General features: G+C 40.9%; 1 long non-coding RNA gene across 1 annotated transcript; it reads right to left on the bottom strand.

Annotated features, from left to right (window-relative positions):
* Positions 1-1243: 1243 nt before the first annotated feature.
* Positions 1244-6306, bottom strand: LOC135489560 (uncharacterized). The gene is made up of 7 exons (XR_010447175.1): positions 6130-6306; positions 4646-4866; positions 4224-4313; positions 3644-3881; positions 3046-3204; positions 2422-2615; positions 1244-2107 (listed from the first exon to the last, which is right to left on the bottom strand). It is a non-coding gene; the product is annotated as an uncharacterized LOC135489560 (long non-coding RNA).
* Between the last annotated feature and the right edge of the window lie 18364 nt (positions 6307-24670).

Raw genomic sequence — 24670 nt, 5'->3', positions numbered from 1 at the left:
GTCAAGCAAGGTAACACTTTACTTAGACAACGTCACGTCCAATAAGAATACACCTGCCACATACGGAAATACTGCCTTTGATGACGTCATTCAGAATGTTTGGGTTACTTAAGGATTTGTCACACCCACCCAGAATATACACAAGATGTCATTGAAAATGCTTAAAAAAATGTCACATCCCACCTGAATACCCCGGACCGTATGGAAATACCGTCTCTGAAGACATTATCCAGAATGGTCGGTTTACTTTATTCGACACAATGTCACATCCTACCTGAATACGCCTGATCGTATGGAAATACCGTCTCTGAAGACGTCATCCAGAATGGTCGGTTTACTTTCGACACAATGTCACATCCAACCTGAATACGCCTGATCGTATGGAAATACTGTCTCTGAAGACGTCATCCAGAATGGTCGGTTTACTTTCGACACAATGTCACATCCAACCTGAATACGCCTGATCGTATGGTAATACCGTCTCTGAAGACGTCATCCAGAATGGTCGGTTTACTTTCGACACAATGTCACATCCAACCTGAATACGCCTGATCGTATGGAAATACCGTCTCTGAAGACGTCATCCAGAATGGTCGGTTTACTTTCGACACAATGTCACATCCAACCTGAATACGCCTGATCGTATGGAAATACCGTCTCTGAAGACGTCATCCAGAATGGACGGTTTACTTTCGACACAATGTCACATCCAACCTGAATACGCCTGATTGTATGGAAATAATGACTCTGATAATGTCATTCAGAAGAGTTGGGTTTACCTACATGTACGATATAATGTCACTTCTAACCAAAATACTGCAGCTGCATATGGTTTGTGTTTCAGAATGATGGTTTACTTGAGACAATGTCACATCCAACCAGAATACACCTACCGCATACTGAAGTACGGTCTTTGAAGATGTCATTCAGAGTAGTTTGATTTTTCTCAGTAATCCAACAGTCCGCTACATGTATACATGTACATGCAGGACAATACAATGGTCAGTCACTTCAAAGCGTGGCCTTCAGGGGATGACACAAGGACAAGGGCAACTTGAATACACAACCTTTCTCAGTCAAGATGAGGCAGATGCTACTTGACCATGCACATCTTTGACACCTGTCTGCTCATTTCTGGCAAAAATTGATGTTTCTTTATACATGTAGGCAGCCTGATAGTATCAGCTGTGTTCACCCAAGGTGAGCAACAATGAAAACAAGAGCATGTATTTTGATGCAAGAATCATTTTATTGCTGCTGAAATTCACATTCAGCCAGTAATACAAATCTGTTTATACATAATTGGTGGATTCACAATATATCAGATTACACAAAAGGCATTTTTCAAGGTCCCTAGTGGTCCGGCAATAATTCTAAGTCGTTTTGGGAGTTGCAGGACATCAGCCTAGCCCCCGGCGGTCAGATAAAAAAAAATTAACAAGCAGCAGGTACCCCCCTCATGGTTAAGTTCGTCCCGAGGGCCGGAACATCGCTGTATCGTCGAACAGTTGGCAGATTCCAGAGCGCCAGACGAGCAAAAAAAACTCTCACTGAACAGTTTTGCCTCAGTTGACACATTTTGCCATACGCCGTCATTTAGGGTCGTCACAACACCTGATTTGTGGCGTAGTTTCCCAATAAACTGCATTGGAAGTTCGAACTTTCACTACAAAAAGTCACCTTATTCACAAACATGCTTCTTGAGAACCTCTGCAAGGGCCTTAAGAGATGCCACAGAGTTCCGAAAACGTTAGCATCTCGTGGCATACTTTGTTAGCTTCGAGTGACATTTGGGGACACTATACCCTTTTAGGCAAACTTGGACAAAAATCAAGTCGAAAAAGATCGGGATTTCTGAAATAAATCCGGCTTCAAAGGGTTAATTACACGTACTCAATGCCAATGTCATCACAATCCTCCTCCTCAGAGCTAGACGCATCCTCCTCCGAATTTGATTCTTCACCACCAGGTTGCACCTCACCTTCCTCAAAATCTACCACGATTCCTATGTCAGTGTCTATACATTCAAATACATCTGTTGCTTCTAGGAGAAGGTCTGTGTAGAATTCCTCTGATTCCAGCAGCAACTTCACCAATCCATGGTTTTCTTAAATAGAAGGAGAGCTGGACATTAAAATTCTGAAGTCATCAACAAAGGTAATGCACATACATCTGCAAACCAATAGTTTATGTCTGTCCAGTTAGATTAATGAATGGCATTCGGTTTGAATTAATTCAAAGCAGGGCGTAGTACATTTGTATTAGTAAACTGAACCTGAGCTGGGAAAGAACGAAGTTGCAATCAGATCCAGATCTGCATCCACAGCCCAGGTTAATTCAGAGGTAGTGCCACAGCAAGACAAGTACATGTATGCATCAACCTCCACAAATGTTGGATAAAAATAATTGCATGGCCACTACCTTGGTTTTTGATGGCCTCATTGTTCACGGTGTTGATTCTGTCTTCCAAGGTGTTGATTTTTTTCTTGAAGAAAAGAACAGTTGATACCATCTCTTGAATGAGCACAGGCAATTCCTCGATGTACCTGGTCATGTGTTCATGTACAGTATATCAACTATTTTCTTCTTCAAAGCAAATGTTTCTCCCTTGTTCCCTGAATTGAAGAAACAAATATTAGGACTACAGGCTAAAAGTTTCTTGCTCCATCCCTCCTACATGTACATACGAAACGCTGGTAAAAATACATGCTGGATATGTCAGAAATGTGACTATAAGATTGAGGCGCAACTTAACATTTTACTTGCAACCAATGCTACATTGCAACCAAATTGTGTTAAATGTACAAGGTAGAATGTACTTTACATCACTTGAAGACCAATGTACCAGTAAGCCTAGAGCAAAATGCCGACCCAGGCTTTAAACCTCAAATTGCTTGATAAACAACAGCTGGATCAATTTCTCTGAACAATCGAAAATGACTGCAGGACATTACCACTTGGAGTTATTTGTGTCCTGGACTTTGTGTTACATGTACTAAGTGAAGTTTGTGGGTACCGGTAAATGAATATGAAGTGAATGCCAACCTGCAGGATTATGCCAAGGCAACAGATAGTCCTCTTGCGTGACTTCGTCCACAGAAACATGACAGTCTGCTTTTGAATTGTACAGTGTAACACAATGCTGAAGTTGCTTTCTCTCCTTTTCAAGACGCTTTCGTAGAGAAGCCCGACTCTTTGAAGCATCTGAAATGAAAATGATAAACTTTTAAACTGATGGATATAGCAGTGAACTCAACATGCATCGTAACTGCACAAACTGCTAATATGAAGAAAGCCCCTTTAATACTGTCATGTTAATTGCTATCTTTCAAATCATGTCATGTTATTTAAACCAATGAACTTTATAAGAATCTGAAAAGAATGAAAGTGTGTATATAATTAAATTGAAAAACTCCCGAAGATAGGGCAGAAGGCTGGAAAACCTGGTCAACAAACTGGGTTGACCATGGCACAAGGGAAAACCGTGGTGTTCTTGCAGCTTCTATCTTCAGCTCCAGACTCTGAATCACATTCTAGAGAACAAGTTGTGTTTTGATTAAAGAGCTGTGTTCCTTCAGTTATTTTTAGTGCCTGTTACATGTACACTTTGAAAACAAATTTATCTCCTATAAATATATCATACCTGATAACAGCTGACGACGCATGAGACACAAACTGCACATGATGAACTATGTTTTCCCATTTTCCTAAGTATTGACCTCAATACTGGCTCCCGCACCTCCTCCCAACTTTCCTCTTGTCTTTGCTTCCGGTCAGCATGCGCAACAAAATGCCTTTCTTCCATTCAGATTCAGTGCCTGGCACTTCAGTACTATTGGAAGCCCGAATCCCATTCAGAAGCTCCATAAGTTCAGCTCTCACTGTAAATTAAAAGTGCATTGATAAATACTACCGGGAAAGAAAAAAAAAGTTCCTAAGTGTTGATTCAAAAATACCATTATTTGCCTTAATCAGCAGCCAGTGTTGCCCAATTAACCTTTAAAAAAGAATAAATCATTTGCAAACTATAACCTGACTTGTGATCAACACAAATTTCAAAATTTAGATGAATCAGTTAACGTCGTTTGACCTCTGCAGCCGTAAAAAGTATGGTAGGTCAAATCGGAAACTTACTCCTTATAAAATACACAACTTGATTTGTGTCTTGGAATAGAGCCAACTAGCTGATGAATAAAAAGACCTTAAAAAGACAAATCACAAACCTTGCTGGAACACTTGAAAATCGAAAGGTGCATCGATTTCTACTTCATGATTACTTGGTAGCAATTCCTCAGGAAAGTCCTTTAGTTTCTCTGGAAAAACAAGCAATTTTGAAATTAAGGCCAAATGCAGATTACGCCAGAAAAGACGCAATTTCTTCCATGGAATTTCTTACATAAAAAGGGTGGAAAAAAATAATTTTTCTGGTTTGATTTTAAAGATTGGTGAGAAATTTTAACGAGGTATAGCAGTGATAGGGTTGGATTTGTAGGCATAAACCATTTGTCCAGAACATGAAATTATCAGTTAATTGCACTAATGTAAGACTAGTCTAGCACCAATATTTTTCCATGTATAATAAAGCCTAATTGAATATTGATGGCTCAGACGAGGTGAAGGCATTTGTCAACCAAAAACAATCTACCTGTCGTTGAGGTTTTCTTCCCTTTTCTTTCTCTTCTGGGAACTGATGGACCATCTATAGCACCATTGATGTCCCTGGATGGAGCCTTCACATATGGCTTAAGTTCTTTTTAGGATAGGTTTTCCTCTTTTCCCTGCGATAGGAGGCAGCCAACTCTTTGATTCGTGCATAATGCCCTGCATTCTCACCAGAAGGATTGTCATCATTACCATTGGATGATGCTGAAAAACAAACACATAAAGTGACAAATACTAATAGTCAAAACTATGACTTAGCCTAGACAAAATACAGCCTCCATGCAGGCTACACTCGATTTATGATTTTAACAAACACGAAATACTTTTCTACTGAGTTTTGTAACACCATGATTCTATCCAAATTGGCCATTGTACGATAGAGTGACAGGCCTTTCAATTACGTGGAGACCTCTACACCCTGTATTTTTTTAGCCTATTTTGGGGACATGTTTTTTTGCTTTTTGGCTTAATTTGGGGACATTTCATCACGCCAATTTGCCTGAACAGCGATGTCATAAATCAAAGTTAGTGACTGATATCACCACATACACCTGAAAAATCATAATTTTAGGGGAAAACTTTAAAATGAGGCCATTTGGATGAGATTTGGTTATGTTAGGGGTCAAAAAACGCTTCAGGGGGGTCATATTTTAAAAAAAAAGAAAAAAAAGACCTTATTTGGGGACATCCTGTACGGTGTAGGAATCATGTAATTGAGAGGCCTGAGTGACCTTTTAAGTCCTTCGTAACTGGGAGTGCTGACCTGCCAGATTTCGGTCTCATGTTCACGGGCTTAGCGCCTTCGTTGCTCAAGAAATAGACGAAGACCCCCCCCCCCCCCCCCACTGCGATATCAGGCTACGCCCCTGAACGTTCACGTGATACATGTTCCATGTTATTTTCGAATTGGTCAATCACTGTGCATGAGGTGACTTGTGACAAGACATCACATGGAAATAATTAATGCGATGACAGGGTAATCGGCCTGGGAAATATTGAAACGCCACAATATTTGAGGCCACAATTCATGAATTACCTCTTTCAGCAGAAGGGCAGGCACGCCGGTCTAAGTCAATGAATGTGAAATTTTGAATTTATGGTTACGGCCAGGCCAGGGGGGGCGGCCTGCCCGCCCGGTAAGCGTGGCCACACAGGGTAGGCTAGGCCGGTGAATCGGCTAGGCCTAGGCTAGGGGGGGGGGGGGACTAGGCCTACCATTACATCAATGTGTATGTCAATGATGACAAATAATGATGAAGATGTCCACGCATCGAGCATTTACATACATTTACGGCAGCAGCATGGGGATGCATCTCATTCATCAATACAGGTGGTAGGCCTAGCTAGGCACGTGCCCTGCTGGGCCTGGGCCGGGGCTGGGCGACGGCCATGCTTTTTTCTCAGATCGATTTAGGACAATTAGGTGACAAAAAAACAACACCTTGGCGACCATCTGGCTATACTTACCACCAAATTCAATGGTCAGGATATTTGATGCGGTCCTAACTATGACATGGTCTACGTTTCATAGCCTACCGGTACTTCAAACCGTAAATAGCAATGGAATTGAGCAAAACTGAAATACTACAACACCATCCGATAAATCGAATGTCGCACGTTCTGTATCCCGCAGGATCTCGAAACTACTGCGCACAGGCGCGAGAAATTATATAATAGCTCAATTGCCCCCTACCCCTTCAATTCAGCTCAGGCCCCCTCGACTAACTACCTCCATCCCCCCCCCCCCAAATGTAAAATGATATCGTTTTTAGATTTGCTGTCGGTGTAGTCTGAGTTTGTTTGTCAGTCAAGGGGGCAACCGGACGGGGGGGGGGGGGGGGGGGTCTCTAAGTTTCACGTGCCTGTGCTGCTGTTTTAGTAGCGGCAGAGGCAGTTGCTAAAAAAGTAGCACGAGAAACGAGGATGAGCTGATATAGTTCTCCAGTAAAATGGGTTGCCGCAAATATTGACAACTTTAAAACTGTCGAAAACTTGCGTGAAGATTAATCAGAATAATTGAAGAGTCATGAAACTATATGATTACTACAAACCTAATGCGAATCTAAAACATTCATACGGACTGGTTTGCGAATAGATGGATACCTTTGTTTACAAAATTACGTCACTCTGACGTCACGCATAACTTAAAAAAGATACTTCGTTGCTATAGTTCATCATTATCCCACTGTAGCGCGATGTCTGTTTAGTTCCACCCCTAGCTGAAAGGTGGGGCAGCCTGATTTGGATCGTGGGATATGTACGTTATTAGCCACTAATACCAATCGTAGATATACCACTATTGTTTGCGGAGAATGCACTGAAAAACGGCAAGTAACAACAAAAACAGCAGCTATCCAACGTCCTAAATACACACTCAAAGAGGTTAAAATAATTGTAATGACATGTAAACTTAGATTCAAAACAGGAACATCTCCCAAGCTTAAGTGCAGTTTATTATCTTTCTGAATAATGACGACGTCATAATTGCAATAAAGCAGGGTGTACACTAGTAAAATAATAGCAACATTTTACCAACATTTTTACAACAGTTTTGCAACAAGCCCTTCAAGTCCCTGTGTACACTAGCAAGAAAATAGCAACAAATTAGCAACATTTTTACAACATGTTGGTAAACTCTTGCAAACTTTTGAGTGGGAACAAAGGGAAATAGGTATTTTGAAAGGAAAATGGATGATTCCAAGGAGAGAAGATGTGTTTTGAGTGCTTCTGCAGCAATTTTAGCTGTCATTGTTGAGAGGCGGAAGAGGGGGCGAAATAAACCAAAGGGAATATGGACCAGGCCCTGGATCAAAATGAGGGTGGATCATGGGGCATATCAATGCCTGTTAAAGGAGTTGCGGCTGACTAACAAGCCATCATACAAAAACTTCCTGCGAATGGATGAAACTTCTTGAAAAGGTTTCACCACCCATTACGAAGCAAGACACTCACTTGAGAGTTGCTATACCAGCCGCTTGTTCAAGTCACATGACCTCAGGTAGATCACGTGACGCAAATCCTATTTCTGATTGGCTGAAGAGTTTGCAACATTTTTACAACATGCAACAAAGAATTGCATTGCATTTAATTTGCAACAATTTTACAACTATTTTACAACATGTTGTAAGACGCGTTTTGCTCTGTACACACTACGCAACATTTTTGCAACATTTGTTGCAACTGGAAATGTTGTAAAAATGTTGCTAATATTTTACTAGTGTACACGGGCCTTTAGTGAAGATACTGCTGTTTCGCTTGGTTTAACATTATCATTTTGCAGATACTGTACAACTGGTCTAGCGTTTGCTCAGTACCTGGGTGACAATATTCGTTCTGTAGTATTCAACAGGTGGAGAGAGTGGAGCAGAGTCACCCGAGCATAAAATCTCAATTTTGCAAAAAATGCAGATACTGCAGTCTATTTTGGGAGAGCAGTATGAACCACAGTAGGCCTTATCGACGGAATGGACTGGACTGGAACGGATTGAGACTTAATACTTTCAGGACGATTATTGAGTATTCATCAAATTATCGTACATGTTTGGCGGTCAATTACATAAAACCAGAATGAGATGCCAAATTGTTTATTTTTGTTTCTTAAAGAGACAATCCCTAACTTCCTTCTGTAAAGAGATTATTTTCCAAATTCCTGCAGCATCCTAGATGTATGCCTTTGAATACAACACGTTTATTTTAGATGTCAGGGTAATGCACCTTTAAACGACGGTGTACCCTTACTACCTGAAATATTTGGAAGCAAACAAAAACACTAAAATATCACCCAAGGCTCCTACGTTCTTGTGCCAATAGATGATAATGTGTTCATGCTCTGTGTAAACGTGAAAAAATCATAGTATCAGACAGGTTTTGTAAAAAAAAATTGGTATTATTTTGTTAATGGATAATGCATTGAAATTGTTTTAACCCCCCTTACACCCAAACCGTGTGGTCAATAATCGAATGGTTTTACCTGTCGTCATCCTGCCTTAAAGGCCATATATCAAGGTTTGAAAACATGCTTGATACTCATGAAATATGTTGAGGGTTAAAAAAACAAGATCCCAGACATTAAACAAATTCTAATAATAAAGTCATTATTTAGTTATTTCAAATTTTCAATTTTAAACTATTTGAATTTCCCACCACACACAACTTTAGATTAGTTCCACATGTGGCTGCTAGGGATTTTTTGATGACGTAGATCAGGTCAGTCAGAACAAAGCAAGATGGCTTCCGCATACAGTTCAGAGAGTAAGAGCAGTGAATTTGAGGATGTTTTGGTCGATACAGAAGGATATTTAAACGTTGAGCCGTACATGTTCGAGCCATTAATATCACTAGATCATAATGAGAGTTATCATTCGGACGAAAGTGATTAGCATTTGTGGTTAATCAATTTGCATGGCAGACCTGCCGATATAGCAAAGAAGACATTGATAGACGGTTGCAGATGCATAACATGTATGATTTTTGAACAGACTAATGTTGCACAATATATGAATATTGTTTCGCCTCGTCAGTGTTGTATCGCCAGTTATGTCATGACGCTGAACTACTATTGAAAAGTGACGGTATTATGCACAATCATCTTGACGTGACGATACAATGCCGTGCAACGTTAGATGACAATAATCTGTCATTGACAGTGGCTGTCACTGACACTGACCTGTGTCGCTGTCACCTTGCTATGGCTGGAACACAAGAAGACACTATGCGGTATCACAGGCCCCAATAGGGCCTACACATTATGTATAACAACCGACCTCAGCAGCCTCGGGCATTAAATGCAATTGACATGGTTGGAACAGCTGTTTTTAGCAAAGTGGCATTTAATATTCAGTTGGATGCAGATATCCGGCTTCATGTGATAATCCGTATCGATAAAGTGATCACTGCAAAGTTTGGCCGAAGGCCCAGGCTTCCAAACGTTTGCACTTCCGAATCCACAGCTTCCTCCTCTCTCGTTCAACTGGCTTTGGAAATTCATGAAAATGGGTCCCATCCGTCATTCGATTGTTCTTTGTGCTATCCTTGACACAATTCGGAGCCACACAATACACCATAGTGAATGAAACACATTACTTCCAGGTGTGCATAATTAATTAAGGCCCTCCTGCTTTTATGATTGCATGACATGTACAGATGACCTGATCTACATCACAACTTTTGCTGAACCCGCCGCCTGGCTCTAACAAGCCAGTTGCTAGCCTGATTAGGTAATCAAGTTGTCAAACACATAATTGGCTATATCTTCAAAATGGATGGAGCTAATTGCATTTGGTTTTCTGTATTGTATAAAGTGTTAGGTACACTTTTGAAATCGTCTTACAGCAGAAAATGGCAAAAAACCTTGATATATGGCCTTTAAGACCAACCTCTGGTAAAAAGTTGAGCAAGACCTGTTTACCCCAGACACACACCTTATCACTTTTTGCCGATTTTGCATGGTCTATTCATGGATAGTCTCTTAATTCGTTTATACCAATTAAATGGAATGTATGTTTAGAAAAAAACGGATAGCACCTGCATGCACCATGCCCCGATGTGATTTGTCGCATAGTAAAGTCTGCAGGACTGGCCAAAACTCAAGTTATGACATCTAATTAAAAGCTAATTAACTCTAATCTAATCGGCCAACATTGATACTTTATGGAGAATGGGAAGGTAAAGGTCGGAACTAAAAAAATACATTGAAATAACTAGGTACCCTTTTGTGATCTATATTTTATAGATATTTTTGTTGGAAGCGCACAATAGATGTGCCATAGGTGAATCCAAGGAAATACTTCGTCAGATTATGAGGCTTCTCTGTAAATATTCAGGTACTCTAAACTAAAGGGTGAAACAGCCTAGGGGTCATATACGACCCATCCTTAAATCCGTGTTAATGTCAAAATATACCCCAAACTGATATTGAATTGTCATAAGGCCCCCCAAAACAAACTGAATAAAATACTTAAATGTGCAGTTTGTCCTACTGCGAGATGTATATCAGGGTTCTCTAGGGTTAACAACTCATTCATCTCAAAACCCATCGGTACGTAACAAAAGTTGACAAATTCAGTTGGTCAAGTACATCAAGCCAATTGCTCAGCTTATAATTGGCTGGTCAGAGTCATAAGTGACAGGAATACTACAGTACTTAGCCCTATGGAAACATGCAAAATATGCTTAGCAGGTTCTCCTATACGAGTTCGCTCCTAGCAAATACTACAGTACTTAGCCCTATGGAAACATGCAAAATACGCTTAGCAGGTTCTCCTATACGAGTTTGCTCCTAGCAAATACTACAGTACTTAGCCCTATGGAAACATGCAAAATATGCTTAGCAGGTTCTCCTGTACGAGTTTGCTCCTAGCAAACCCAAGTATAGTACAGACGGATTCTGACATGCTATCGTCCGGCATGTCCGCGGCCGAATCAAATTGCATATAGCGTCCCTTTTTGAGACTTTTTGAGTCAATCTGAACTTCCATCGGTCTAGATCTTGTGAGGGTTAACTGTCCGTTACTATGACAGGCAGTGCCTCGCTGATTTATTTATCAAAATTGACAGCCATGGCTTGTTCTCTGTTTGATGATTGAGAGGTTAATTAGCGATCAATGCTCAGAAATTCCCGGTCCTCGGCCCCGAAACTACGCGCGTCAAACAATAATTTATACAAGCGAAGTCCATTCATCAGCAAGCTTCATGAATTTTGTCGAAATGCTGTCCCTTCCGATTAGTCAGATTGGTTGGCACTGCATATTTGGTGATCTGAGGATTCTCAGCCGATCATGCGCGCCTATTCGTCTATCCGAGTCGTTGTATCCGCCACACAATTGTTCCTGCAATTAAGAAAATGAAAATTCCCAGACAAAATTACTCATCTCTAAAGCATTCCATTTAGCTGACGGTTTTAATTTGGCGAACGAAGCAACTCGTTACCGTCATTAGTGGCCACTCGAAAGTCATCCGAGTCCATTTCGATTCCAATCAGGTGAATGGATTGAGCAACTACAACCTACTTCAGTGTCATTGCCGCATTCCATAGAAACAGAAATCCGCATAAATACATCTTTTAGTTACCTTATACCGAGTCAGGGTGGTCAACCTAGACCATCAATGCCGTGTGTAAGAAACAGTCTATAATGTTCATGGTAGACGAAGTTTGAGGCGAACTTGATTACTCCTCAAATTTTGCACGATCCACACAATTTGATTACTGAAAAATACCATAATTGTAAGAAATGGTCAACTGCGAAATCTTTCACCCGCAAGGCATCGTGCGTAATCGAAAGCAGGTGTTCATTTTAGAGACTCATTTATTAACTAATCCAACCATCCCAGGTAAATTGTCTTTTATGCGATTTTGATCATTTCTTGTCATGGAGACAACAAAAATACAACCTCGGTATGGAGTGGATGCTATGCATCAGTTTGTACTTATTTTATTTTATGTAATTCCTGCATGTTTATAACGTTCCGTTCGAAATATGTTGAGTCACATTAGGTCTGTCTCATAACAGAACGTTAGGGACGGACGGGAACCAAAATCAACGTCCATGGACGCGTAGTAGGATCAATCTAATAGGCCTTCACATGTCACGAGGAGTACGTTTGCGTTCCAAGTTCTGAATGAGGCCGGCCATGTAACAATGATCTTTGCACTGGATAATTGCATTCAATGGCAATAGACCGCCCATATGGGAAGGTTCATGTAATTTTCCTTTATTATGCGTCCAGCCTTATCCCTGTGGTGACACGCATTGAAAATGGTCAATAAAATATCATTCCTTTGTCCGAAATTGAATTGATTATTGATAACATTTAATTGCCATGGTTTGTGTTGGCCAGCAGTCGCTTGGCCTCACGCTACTTTCACCATGGAGAGAATTAGGATGTTTTTGTTCGCTGCTCCGCCGCCCATACCACCGCCAGCAGTTTTGCTTACACCAGCATTTCAGAATTTAGAAGTGCGTCCGCCTCCGTTGCCTCCAAGACTTGATGAAGTTCTCACCAATCAACCAAATGGTCCATACGGTGGTAACGACGTCTTTACCAGGATTAGAAACCACCAGATAGACTTTTGGTATCTATCAGGTGAGACAGTGGCCCCTTCCAACACCTCGTAGAGGACGCCCCTTCTGGAAAACGGGCCAGGACGGTACCGAGATCATTTGCTGTCGATGGAGAACCGTTTACTACTTTTTTTCTATTGGATCAAGAAATATCCGGACATTGTTGCGATGAGTGCAATGTTTGATATCAGCAAGCAATCTGTTTGCAGGGAACTTTATTTTATGCAGATGTTTTGTGGACTTATTTTCAAGACGGTATAACATGGCCGACCGATGAAGAGTGGGAACAACTGCGGGGCAACTGGGATACTATTCCAGATGCTGTTGGGGCGATTGATGGAACGGTACACGCAATCGAGATCCCAGAAACTGAGGATCCCCACCTGTTCTACAGTGGCCATGTCCACAAATATTGTATCAGCACTCAGGTCATTATCGACAATTGTGGAATGAGTTGTGCTCCCCTTGAAAAATCGGTATATGAAAGTGGCCCCTTTGTTACTGTGCTACTGTTGTGTGGGGTGCGGGTGCGTTTGTGGAGGGGGGTACGATACATGTACTAACTCAGCAATTTCTCTTGCAATAACTTCTCTTATCTTTTGTCGGAGTTGTTTTGCGGTTCGCCTAGCGTATAGTGCGCTTGTGCGTTTCGGCAAACGGTTGACATTTTTCCGGATGTGGCCTAGAATGCGAACATAATTATTTCTATGTCGCTGGTACCCTTCCCGGAGAAGGGCCATCTCCTCCATGCCAACAAGCACTCTATCACACATGACTGTTCGTTCACTTCGACAACACTGTACTAAAAACCGCGCTAAAACTAGACCCATATCATAGTCATAACTTGTTACTGTTACTCAGCCACAGTCCAACAATGGACCGGTTTCTTTTGCATAGTAACTGCTTAGATAATAAAAAGACACTCAATTTGGTTAATACGAGCCAACCAGGCTTTTATCAATAATTGACCGCTTGTATATAACAAGGCCTATTCGGTAACATCGGTAACATCGATTTCCCTTCATTGACAGTTAACCAACGCACGTTGTCAAAAAGCTATTGTATGTATAGGTGGGCGTTCCTAATGTGCTTTGGTGACCACCAATCAGAAGAAGGACCTTACATATGTATTCATCACAGCAGCGCAGCCCTGGTGGTAATGCTCTTGTAACCAATAGCATCAAAGTTAACAAGCATGGTACGTTGAATTAGGTACTTCTTAGGTTCCCGTCTGTCCCTAACGTTCTATCATGAGACAGACCTATTAATACCGGAACAGTACTAGTCTCATCAGTGTGGGGATTCGGACAGTTTCAGCATGTCACTGTCCAACAGGGCTAGCAGATGACAATATAAACAGATTTGATAAGTCCGGCAGATTCAACAGTGAATAATCAATATAATAGGTTTATATTGATTTACCTGTCTTAAATAAGAAGATAAAACAGAATTTGTGTAGACCTGTGCCTAATTCAGGGTACGAAATGCGCTTATGGTTACATGTGTCACTGTCATGACTGTACAAGTGTAACCATAGCGGACAGTCATTGCAGTGCATGAAAGTAACCATAGCGGACAGTCTTATATTGCATTTTAAGTCACTTTATAGAACACTTTAAGCCAAGTGATTGTGATCATATCTGCCTATTCTGGTGTTTGTGCTACACAGCACAACACATGCAATAATCTTGACAACTTGCAGCTATGGTCGAAATAAGCGCAATTTGTACCCTGAATTAGGCATAGGACTACAAAAACACTGTTTTCTCTATTCATTCAGGACAGCTACACCGTTGCAAATCTATCAACAAATGTGTGAAAGTTATCATCTAGAAATATCTACCAAAAAACCACGTCGAGAGCCATAGAACAGGATTTTTGCAAATTTGTTATTGTCGTCTGCGAACGCTGTGGTAACCATAATGGACAGTGACTTGCTGACACTGTCCGAATCCCAACACTGGTCACACTAATTAAGTGGACTGAAACCGTATTTGCTGTGGCACTCTCGCCTGTCAGTTCTAGCTACCAGCTCATTTAGCGCGCCCCTTGGTCCTCTTTGCAGGTCGTCATTAATACCAGTGCCCTATAATTGGTCTACCGTCTCTTCAGTAAAGTGATGGCGAGTTGCAAGTCTTTCAAGGAGTTAGCTAATCCAAGGAATGCTTTATATTTGATCAGAGATAGACTTTCGCCTGTCTGTCGTTAATGTTCTTGCCCGTACTCCACCTGAACCGTTTATCATGCATATGATAGGGATACTGCTTTATAAGAAAACCTGTTGCTGTCATCAAATTTGGCTGACATCTAGACATCGGTGCAATGGGTTTCCAATCTAAATGATAATAAGTTGCCACAAGAGCCAATAAACAACACAAAGTAGTTTCAGAGGTCCCGAGCATGTTTCGGGAAAGCATTACCAATTAAAAGATGTGTTCATACATAAACAAAGTGTAACGGTACTAATTTTAGTGTAATCTGTAATCACTCTGACTGGAGATCGTCAACATTATCTAGATGAAGAAACACCGAACCGGCCTGTATGGGCGGTTATTTCCGCATAAATAGAGGTTGTCTCAAATAGACATTTTATGTCGTGTTATGACTCGAATAGACGTTTTGTGGCGCTCGTTTTAACGGAGACGTACCTGAAATAAACATATTGTGTCGTATCTCAAATAGACATACACTCAAATAGACGTTTGGTGGCGCTCGTATCTCTAATAAAGATATATTGTCGTGTTTTCAGCTTTTTGTTAACAACTCAAATAGACGTTGGGTGACGCTTTTCAAATAGACATACACTCAAATAGACGTTTGGAGTCGCTCGTATCTCAAATAAACATATATTGTCGTGTTTTCAGCTTTTTGTTAATAACTAAAATAGACGTTTGGTGTCGCTTTTCCGTAAAAATGGAAGTTCCCCAAATATACGTTGTGTGGCGCTGGCGTGCGGCAATTCATATGTTTATTTGAGATACGAGCGCCACCAAACGTCTATTTGAGTGTATGTCTATTTGAAAAGCGACACCAAACGTCTATTTGAGTTATTAACAAAAAGCTGAAAACACGACAATACATAACATAACATAACATAACATAACATAATTTATTTCTCTCCAAAAAACCCTTTCGGGTATAAGAGGTTACATGATTTAACATTTACATATGGTGGACCAAGCTGATGAATTCTTTACAAAAACTATGAATATTGTCTAAGTTTACCCGGGAACATTTAGTCATAATGCGATGGAAAAATTCATGATAAAAAAAACCTGAGGTAATTCTTTTAAGTTTGGAAACAACCTTACTCGCATGTGACGGAAATACGGACACGTAATAAAATAATGAAGTTCGTCTCTTACACAAACCTGGTCACAAAGACCACAAATATTTTCTGCAGTTTCATTTCTATACATTCTGGTTACTGTTTCTGGGAATTTTATAGATCCAGTACGAAATTTACAAATACTGACCGTTTGATATAATGGTAATTTTTTAACATAGGGCTCCATATTCAGGTTATGTTTAAACATTCTATAAATTATACATCTGAAATCGTTATTTACCTCGTTTCTCCATAGTTGTTCACACTGGTCTCTCATTATCTGTTCAACTACAATTTTCAGTTCTCGTAGGGACAAAACCTCGGGAGTATACCAAATTTGAGTGAGGCCACAGCCGTCTAGAACAGTTTTCACACTTTTACACCAGCCTTGGTTTAAATAACCCTTGTCTAAATGCTCCCTAGTTATGTTATAAAAGATATAAGCCCATTTATCTGTTTTTCCAATTCTGAGTCTGTTCCAAAAAGATAACATTCGCACGGCTATGTGAATCTTCAAAGAGTGTCGCCCAAGTTCTCCCATTACCATTACTGTAGGAGTTCTTAACGGTAATCGTAGCAAATATTTACAAAATTTAACTTGTACACGGTCCAGCAACTCGGTGTTTTGGTTACCCCACACCTCACTACCGTATAGCAAAACTGGTGTGACTACTTTGTCAAATATGTCTAGACTCAATTCGACCGTAAGAGAAAGTCTTCTACACGCTCTCAGTACACCAAACATGGCTTTCATACCTTTATTATATCTATCTTTTATTGCCCTCGCAAAATTTCCATTATATGAGAATGTTACGCCTAAGTATGTGAAATGGTCTACCAACTCGACCCTACCCCCATTATATCTAAATTCCGGTATATTTACTCTAAGCTTTCCCCGAGAAAAAATCATTGCCTTGGTTTTCTTAATATTTACGATCAGATGCCACTCCTCACAGTAATCGTGCAATAAGTTCAGGGCGTTTTGTAACTCGTTAGGATCATCTGCCATAAGAATCATATCGTCCGCATACAATAATATTGCCAGCTTCAAAAAAATCTCCAAGTTGTCTAAAAACTCACATCGGCTATTGATATGTAAATCAGAAGGACCATTAAAACCATGGTCGTTCAAAAAAATTTCAAAATCGTTTAGATATAACGCAAATAAGAGTGGCGACATATTTTCGCCCTGCCTAACCCCTATGGAACACGGAAAATAATCTGATCTATTATTGTTAATCTGAACACACGATTTCGCTTTATCATACATATTTACCATGACATTCAATATTTTACCGTTTATACCATTTCCAATAAGTTTACGCCAAAGTCCTAACCTCCATATTTTATCGAAAGCTTGTTTGAAATCAATAAATACCACATATAAGCGTTTGCCCTTACTCAAATACAAATCAATCAAACACTTCAGAACAAAAACATTGTCCATGGTAGAGTAACCTGATCTGAAACCTGTTTGTTCTTCACCTAATACCTCGTGTAAATTCACATACTCGTCTAACCTGCTATTTAAAATAGCTGTGAACAATTTACCTAAACAGCTTAATAAAGTAATACCTCTGTAATTCTCACCCTTTGTTCTATCACCCTTTTTCTTATAGATTGGTTTTATAATGCCATTAATCCAATTTGTCGGTATGCATCCACTGTCCAAAATTCTGTTAAACAAATTATAATAAAAATCTATTAAATACTCCCCGGTGTTAATGATAAGTTCGTTTGTAATACCGTCAACTCCACTGGCCTTTCTCCGCTTCAATTTTCTTATTTGGGTCAAAATTTCCCCCCTCTCTATCTGCCTATTCAACACTTCATCTCCCCTGTTTATCTGCTCAGTAGTCATCTCGAACCTTTCGTCGGCCACATTCCCAGCATTTAATTCTTTAAAATGATTTTGTAAAGTGTCGAGCATATTATCAGGTATTCTATCTTGTTCATTTCCCCTAACATTCAACATCTTCCAAAATTTGTGAGACTCGTGGTCTTTCAACTGTTTCAGATCCTCTATTCTACTCAGATTATACCTATGTAAACTGGTCTTTAGTAACTTCTTGTACTGTTTTCTCTCGTTTTTCATTTGGGTCCTATTTGCATGCGACTTAACAGTTCTAAAACGCTTCCGGGCACGATTAAAAGCACTTTTCTGTAATCTGCACTCTTCATTATACCAAGGTTTCCTTTTTAAAATGTCAGGTCTATGTCTCCTATTATTCCCTTTTACACCGAATGTTTCAACAGCACTACCAATCAGTACTGACTGATATTTTTCTAGCACATTGTCAATCTGATCAACAGTTAAATCACCAGTACCAACATCCTGGGTCCATTTGGTTATTTCGTCTATCACCCTCCTGTCTAAATGTTGCATAAAGACATCCTTTTTTTCATCACACCATGGTTTTGGAACGACTTCATCACTTTCTATAGCTAAATTTTGCTCATTCCTATAATCGCCACACCAATTACAAACCAAACTTACAGGGCAATGCTTATCAGAAAACATACCGTTAAAATCGCCGACAAAAAAATCTTGTACAAAACTAAATAAATCAGTTGTGAGGAGAAAATAATCTATGACTGAACAATCAGCGCAGGTGGTTTTTCCTACACCTTCATCTTGACCAGAACGACCATTCACTATGTTGATACCCAGACCCGAACAAAGTTCGAGTAACCTATTTCCATAATTGCAAACTCTCTTCACGTCCTGTGACACACGATCTGACAGTGCAAACTCTTCACGTGACAGATCAGTTTCCAAAACAAAGTCCGGGCTTTCGCCCGTGTGGGCATTAAAATCACCCCCTATGCAAAAATAACAATCATACCTGGCGTTCAGATCAACAATGTCACTTTCTAACTTATCAAATAAATCTATGCTTGAATACCTCGAGTTTTCCGGCGGAATATATACGACACCACATAATAGATCTTTATCTAGGGATAGACACTTTTTATCAATTTTACACCACTGAATATGTTGATGTTCACTATTCACAGCTTCACAAAATTCTGTTAACTCATTTTTCACAAAAAGAGCAATACATGTTTATTTGAGATACGAGCGCCACCAAACGTCTATTTAAGTGTATGTCTATTTGAGATACGACACAATATGTTTATTTCAGGTACGTCACCGTTAAAACGAGCGCCACCAAACGTCTATTCGAGTCATAACACGACATAAAATGTCTATTTGAGACAACCTCTATTTATGCGGAAATAACCGCCCATACATATGGACTGCTGTATTACCAGTGTCATTTCTCACCGTCGCCTGTATGGATAAACTGAGGAGCCACAGTGGTCTTATGGCTCGGATCTCTCGGATGTCCCTATCTCCACTGTCGGCGTGAGACTCCAGGCAGGCCTCTGCTTATACACGTATGCTTCACTCGGTAGGAACCGTTCGAAAATGCACCCGATTTCAGCCTTGATCTTGTTGATTGAGCAGTTAATTATAGTTAAAGGTTATAAGTTTGACCGGGGTGAAAGAGTCATTGGTATTACCAGTCTGGTATTATTAAGGCCAATAATACCAAGCTGTCGGCTGCCCAGTCACCTCCTTTTACACAAGTAGTTTTCGTCAACAACTTTCGGGTACATCAAAAAGGAAAAAAGTCAAAATCTGACAGAAATATCACGCAACTCCGATGTTGAATCCGATTTGATCTGAGTTAGCCCTCCCTGCACCGATCCTCTCCATTTGGACTGAAGCAATAGTAAGGCGCTGTCTAGGGCCATTGACCTACATGTTGACGTCTCTGTAGAGATGCTGCTTGGTCAAGCGGGAATAGCCCCAATCAACCTCGGTGATGAACACCCTGGCACCAGTTGTATGCAATATACTCCGGCTCTAGATATTTCAAACCCTTGGTGAGTTCCATCCCTTGAGACTTATTGTGCTGGCAAAAAAGAAACGCCCAGTCAAAGCGTCGCTCGCATCTGATCGAGTCTCGCAAAGATTTATGCCAAGGAATAAGTGTTTTCAAGATACACTACCACACTCAGTTGAACTTACTAGTTTGGGCACAAGGTAGCAACGGCTCCAAACGGCGCCATGAAAAAACACTCATTTCTGTCAGTTGCTACTTTTAGAACATCTCACTCTAAGTCAGCTTGAATTCTCTAAGGCTGTTTGTTGAAATGCGCGTCTCCCGCTGCAAGTTTATTTCATTTCGTAGCAAAGACACAAAAACACTTCAACGTAATGTTTTACAGCATAAAATCGATAACGTTAGGAACCTCTTAGATTTTATTTAGACATGTAGCGTACTATACCGCAAATCTGAAGATACATGTAAAGTATTCAAGGTGTGGGAAGTAATCGGAACAGCCACCCATTTCATTGGATTTTACTGCTTTTTCTCAGGGTTTTCATGTGTATACGACGTAGGAGTAAACAATCCTGATCTCAGGATCGGTGTCGGATGACTTTCCTTGCTATCATTTTAACACACTAAAGTTCACCGCGTATGTTCGTCACATTTTTCTAACGCTGCTTCGGAAAGTCGGAAAAATGGAAAAGAAAAGGCGTAATTTGCAAGGTTTCTATCGAACTACCGTCGTTATGCCTATTATCTATCCTTCACTGCCGGTCATTGGGGAAGGGGCGCACTGAGCCCTCGTTGGTTGTGGAAGACCAGGTGTTCGATAGTTAACATGGTTATTGCTTCGGCGATTCGTGGTATGCCTACCTATAACTGACCTGACACTAATGCACTGTGCGTGTTGTATGAAAGAAGGGTAACCCGATCATCCATCGAGATTGGCAATATCCATTCAGGCCGTCATTCAATTGCCTTGTGTCGAGCAATTTCTTTGGCTATCCTATTTCAATGTGAATCTGACGGATTTCCCGTTACATTGGGCCTGCGGTGAAAGGAGGAGACTTTCGGATTGATGTTCACCGCCGGTAAGCGAGTTAAGTTTCCGAAAGTCCGCTCCCCTAAATAGAAATGGTAGCTTGCGTTTCAACTTATCGCACACGTGAGACCATCAGTCTTCATTCGCAGGGGAGGTTGCAACATCAGCCCTGAAGAAGCCGATGTGGACAATGGTGAAACTGTAGACAATCTCAAGTAATGTGTCTTCATCAAGGACGATAATGATCTTATACAAGTCTGCTGTTGGTGTAAGCAAATGTATGCTAGTTTTTTTAGTGATTTATGCAATGTGGTGATAGATGCGACATATTACACATTAGTATTGGCATAATAGTGTGTACCAGCCCCCCCCCCCCCCCCCTCCGCCCCGTACGATGGTAATAAGGATGGTCCGATTCCACTGCGTTCTGCGGAAGTTGGCACAACACCACCCCGGCTAATCAGATCTGCATTCTGACGGGCGACTGCCATGCCGACGATCTGCCCGAGCCATTATTTATACACACCCCATTAAAATTTTCTATGAACTCTCATAAAATCGTCTTGTACTGGAAGAAACCATTGTATCTCGTAATTTAAATGCTTGTATTCGGTTCTAGGGAAGATTTGAAATGCATTAATTCTATATTAATCCTATTTGAGGGGATAATTTGCTAAATTAGAGTCATTCAAATGACCGTGGATGGTGCCGATTCAAAAGTAAACAAAGCAGGTTTATCGATCTTTAAATGCGAGTATGCTTTTTGCCTAAATCTACCTTACTGTTGAATCAAATATTATGTGTAAGATGTCAAACTCTTGGTTAATGTTCGGAGATCCGAAGGGAGGCATTGATCGTTCGTGGTCAGGCGATTTCTTGACGTTGAAAGGGATTTTCTGGTGCTATATTGAAAAATCTACGGTGGGCGCATATAAAACATGGAATATCAATCAGCTGCTCGTCAGAATAGGAATTGCCCACCAGTAGCGGGATTGGAACACGTGTTCAAGATAAACAAACATAAATGATTAAGGAAAAACAAGAAGCCCAGTCAAGAGCCTGGCGCTTAGCTAAAATACATGGATACAAAACATAGAAAGTACCTGGTAGGTCTCTTTCAACCTCAATTTTGTTAACATATTGATATGCCTGTATCACGCATATGATATACCAAAGTAAGAAGACTCTTGGACAAATAATGACAAAAGAGCAACGTATTAGTGACATTTAAGAGCTTGAGGCCTACGATATTGAGGTCAAATCGATAACCTGGGTGATATGTTATGGAGATTTATTAGATACACCAACCAATTAGTCACCCTAGCGACAGCCATAGGCTTTTAAATGGAAAAATATGATTTTGAAAATGGCCGCCTGCCAAATAAAAACAAAGAAAGAACATGTAATATACAAGGGAAAAATGAAAAAAAGGAACAAAGATTTTGCCCTGAAGTGAGATCGAACCCTCAACCTTCTGAATTATACAAGAGCGGGAAATTCAAATCAAGTTAAAACAAGGTCAACACAGATTTTCGTTCAGTGACGCCAAATGGTTGTTGGTGAATCATTTAGTTATGCACTTGTTTATGCAATGTTTTAAGGCCCGGTTTTAAAAGGCCTTCACTAGTTTACATGTTATTATGTGATGTCTTATGTAATTGTTCAGCTATATATTTGACTTGTTGGAAATAAAAGTTGGAGTTGACTAAGTTTATACGAAAGAGGCGTTTTGTATTCTTCCGTGCCGTTCCTAGCAGAAGCCCAGCCAGCCAACGAGCAAGTTCCCTAAAATTGGTGCCAAAACCCTCGTGAAGTCGAAGTGGAGCGAACCATCACGAAATGGAGAAGTTAGTCAAGTCAAGAGATGGTTATCGTAGCTGGGTTACTCGGGAGGCGAAAGAACTGTCGACATATATGCACGGGAAAACGCCCAAAATGGCTGGCCTGAAGTTGAAGATCGCGGAATTTGATAAAAGGGTAGCAGCTTTAGACGGTTGTCAAACGATGTTGGAGGAGTTGATAGACGACGACAAGGCGTTGCAAAACGAGATAGACGCAGCGTGCAGTTGGCGGTCAAAAGCGTTGACGGTAAAGCTTGATGCATTTTCCATTCTTGAGGATGTTGAATTCGAGACAACGCCCAGTTCTGGCTTTGGTCATGGCGGCCATGTTGGCAGTCATGTTACTTCTTTGGCCAGATTGCCAAAACTCGAGAGTTCTAAATTCAAAGGCGACATAACGAAGTGGCAATCTTTCAGTGATCAATTTATGGCCATCGTTGACAATTCAAACATACCAGTGATATCTAAATTTTCCTACTTGATGACACTTCTTGAAGGTGACGCCTTGGAAGCAGTCAGGGGTTTGTCACTGACGGAAGACAACTACGTCATCCCGTTGAGATGCTTAAAAGAACGGTGCGGTCGTGAGGAAAGGATCATCTTCGCTCACATTCAGGCATTACATAATATGTCAGTTCCGAGTGGTAATAACCTGAGTGTTTTGTCCTTATGGAAAATCCGTGGAGTTAAAAGTGCACGTGCGGTGTTTTGAAGTGTTAGGACTTGATGGGGATGCCTATGGGCTGTTTTTAACCCCGTTGATTTTGTCCAAACTTCCGCAGGAAATTCGTATGGAATGGGCCAGGAACGGTTCGGGTCGAGAACGAGACCTTGCATGGTTACTGCAATTTCTAAAGGAGGAGATAGAGCGGCGCGAACGGTCTGAGGGATTCCGGGACACTGCAACCAAGGACAAGGTGAAAACTACCGAGGTGCATACTCTGCGGCCAAGTGCCACATCCGCAATGTCAACAACCAGCAGTGCTGAACTTTGTGTGTTTTGTGCCAAAACTCATCCTTCGCATAAATGTTATGAGGTTTTGAAACTGTCTATAGATGACAGACATGAACGGTTTCGTAAGGCACGTGCGTGTTTTCGTTGTCTGGCAAATAATCACATTGCCCGTGGTTGTATGGCAAGGTGTGGGAAATGTTCTGGTAAACACCATGAATTATTGTGTAAGCCAAAAGGTGAAATGAAGCGTGGTGTTGGTTCGAATGTTAAGAATGATAAGAAACCATCGGTGTTGCATGTTGGTGTCAGTTATGTAGGGCAAACAGCCCACACTGTTTTGCAAACCGCGCGCGTTCTTGTCAGTGGTCGGAATGGCAGCACGCTGGCCACCATAATCTTCGATACTGGTTCTGATCACACGTATGTTTCCAGCGCGTTGGTAAAAAAGCTTGACCCAGTGTGGGTCACGGCCAGGAACATGTCTTATGCGGTATTTGGGGATGGTAAACCGTCGGCAAGTTTTGCACGTAATGTTTATCAACTTGGGCTGGAAACTACGACAGGGGTTAGAGAGGTCCTCAATGCAGTCGAGGTAAAAACCATATGTGCTACAATGTATAGGCCTAGGATACCACAACAAATTTTGCAGTCCATAAGTCATCTCAAGTTAGCAGACAGCTATGATGAAAACAGAGACGCCACTGTAGATATTTTGATAGTCCTAGACAAATACGGGGATTGCATCAAACAGGGTGTGGTAAGATTGCCAGAAGTAGGCCTGGTAGTACAGGAAACTGTGTTTGGCTGGGTTATCTCAGGCAGGTGGAAAGAAAGTGCCACTGCAACATCCTCACCTTGTCTAACTTCTGTGCAATTAGTATGTCTTTCAGATATCCCAAACAGCACCTTGGAGAACTTCTGGAATCTCGAGTCGATCGGG

The sequence above is a fragment of the Lineus longissimus genome, chromosome 6, assembly GCF_910592395.1.
Source record: "Lineus longissimus chromosome 6, tnLinLong1.2, whole genome shotgun sequence".
NCBI lineage: Eukaryota > Metazoa > Nemertea > Pilidiophora > Heteronemertea > Lineidae > Lineus > Lineus longissimus.
Note: the sequence above shows the minus strand (reverse complement) of the source record. Positions and strands in the feature narration are given on the sequence as shown.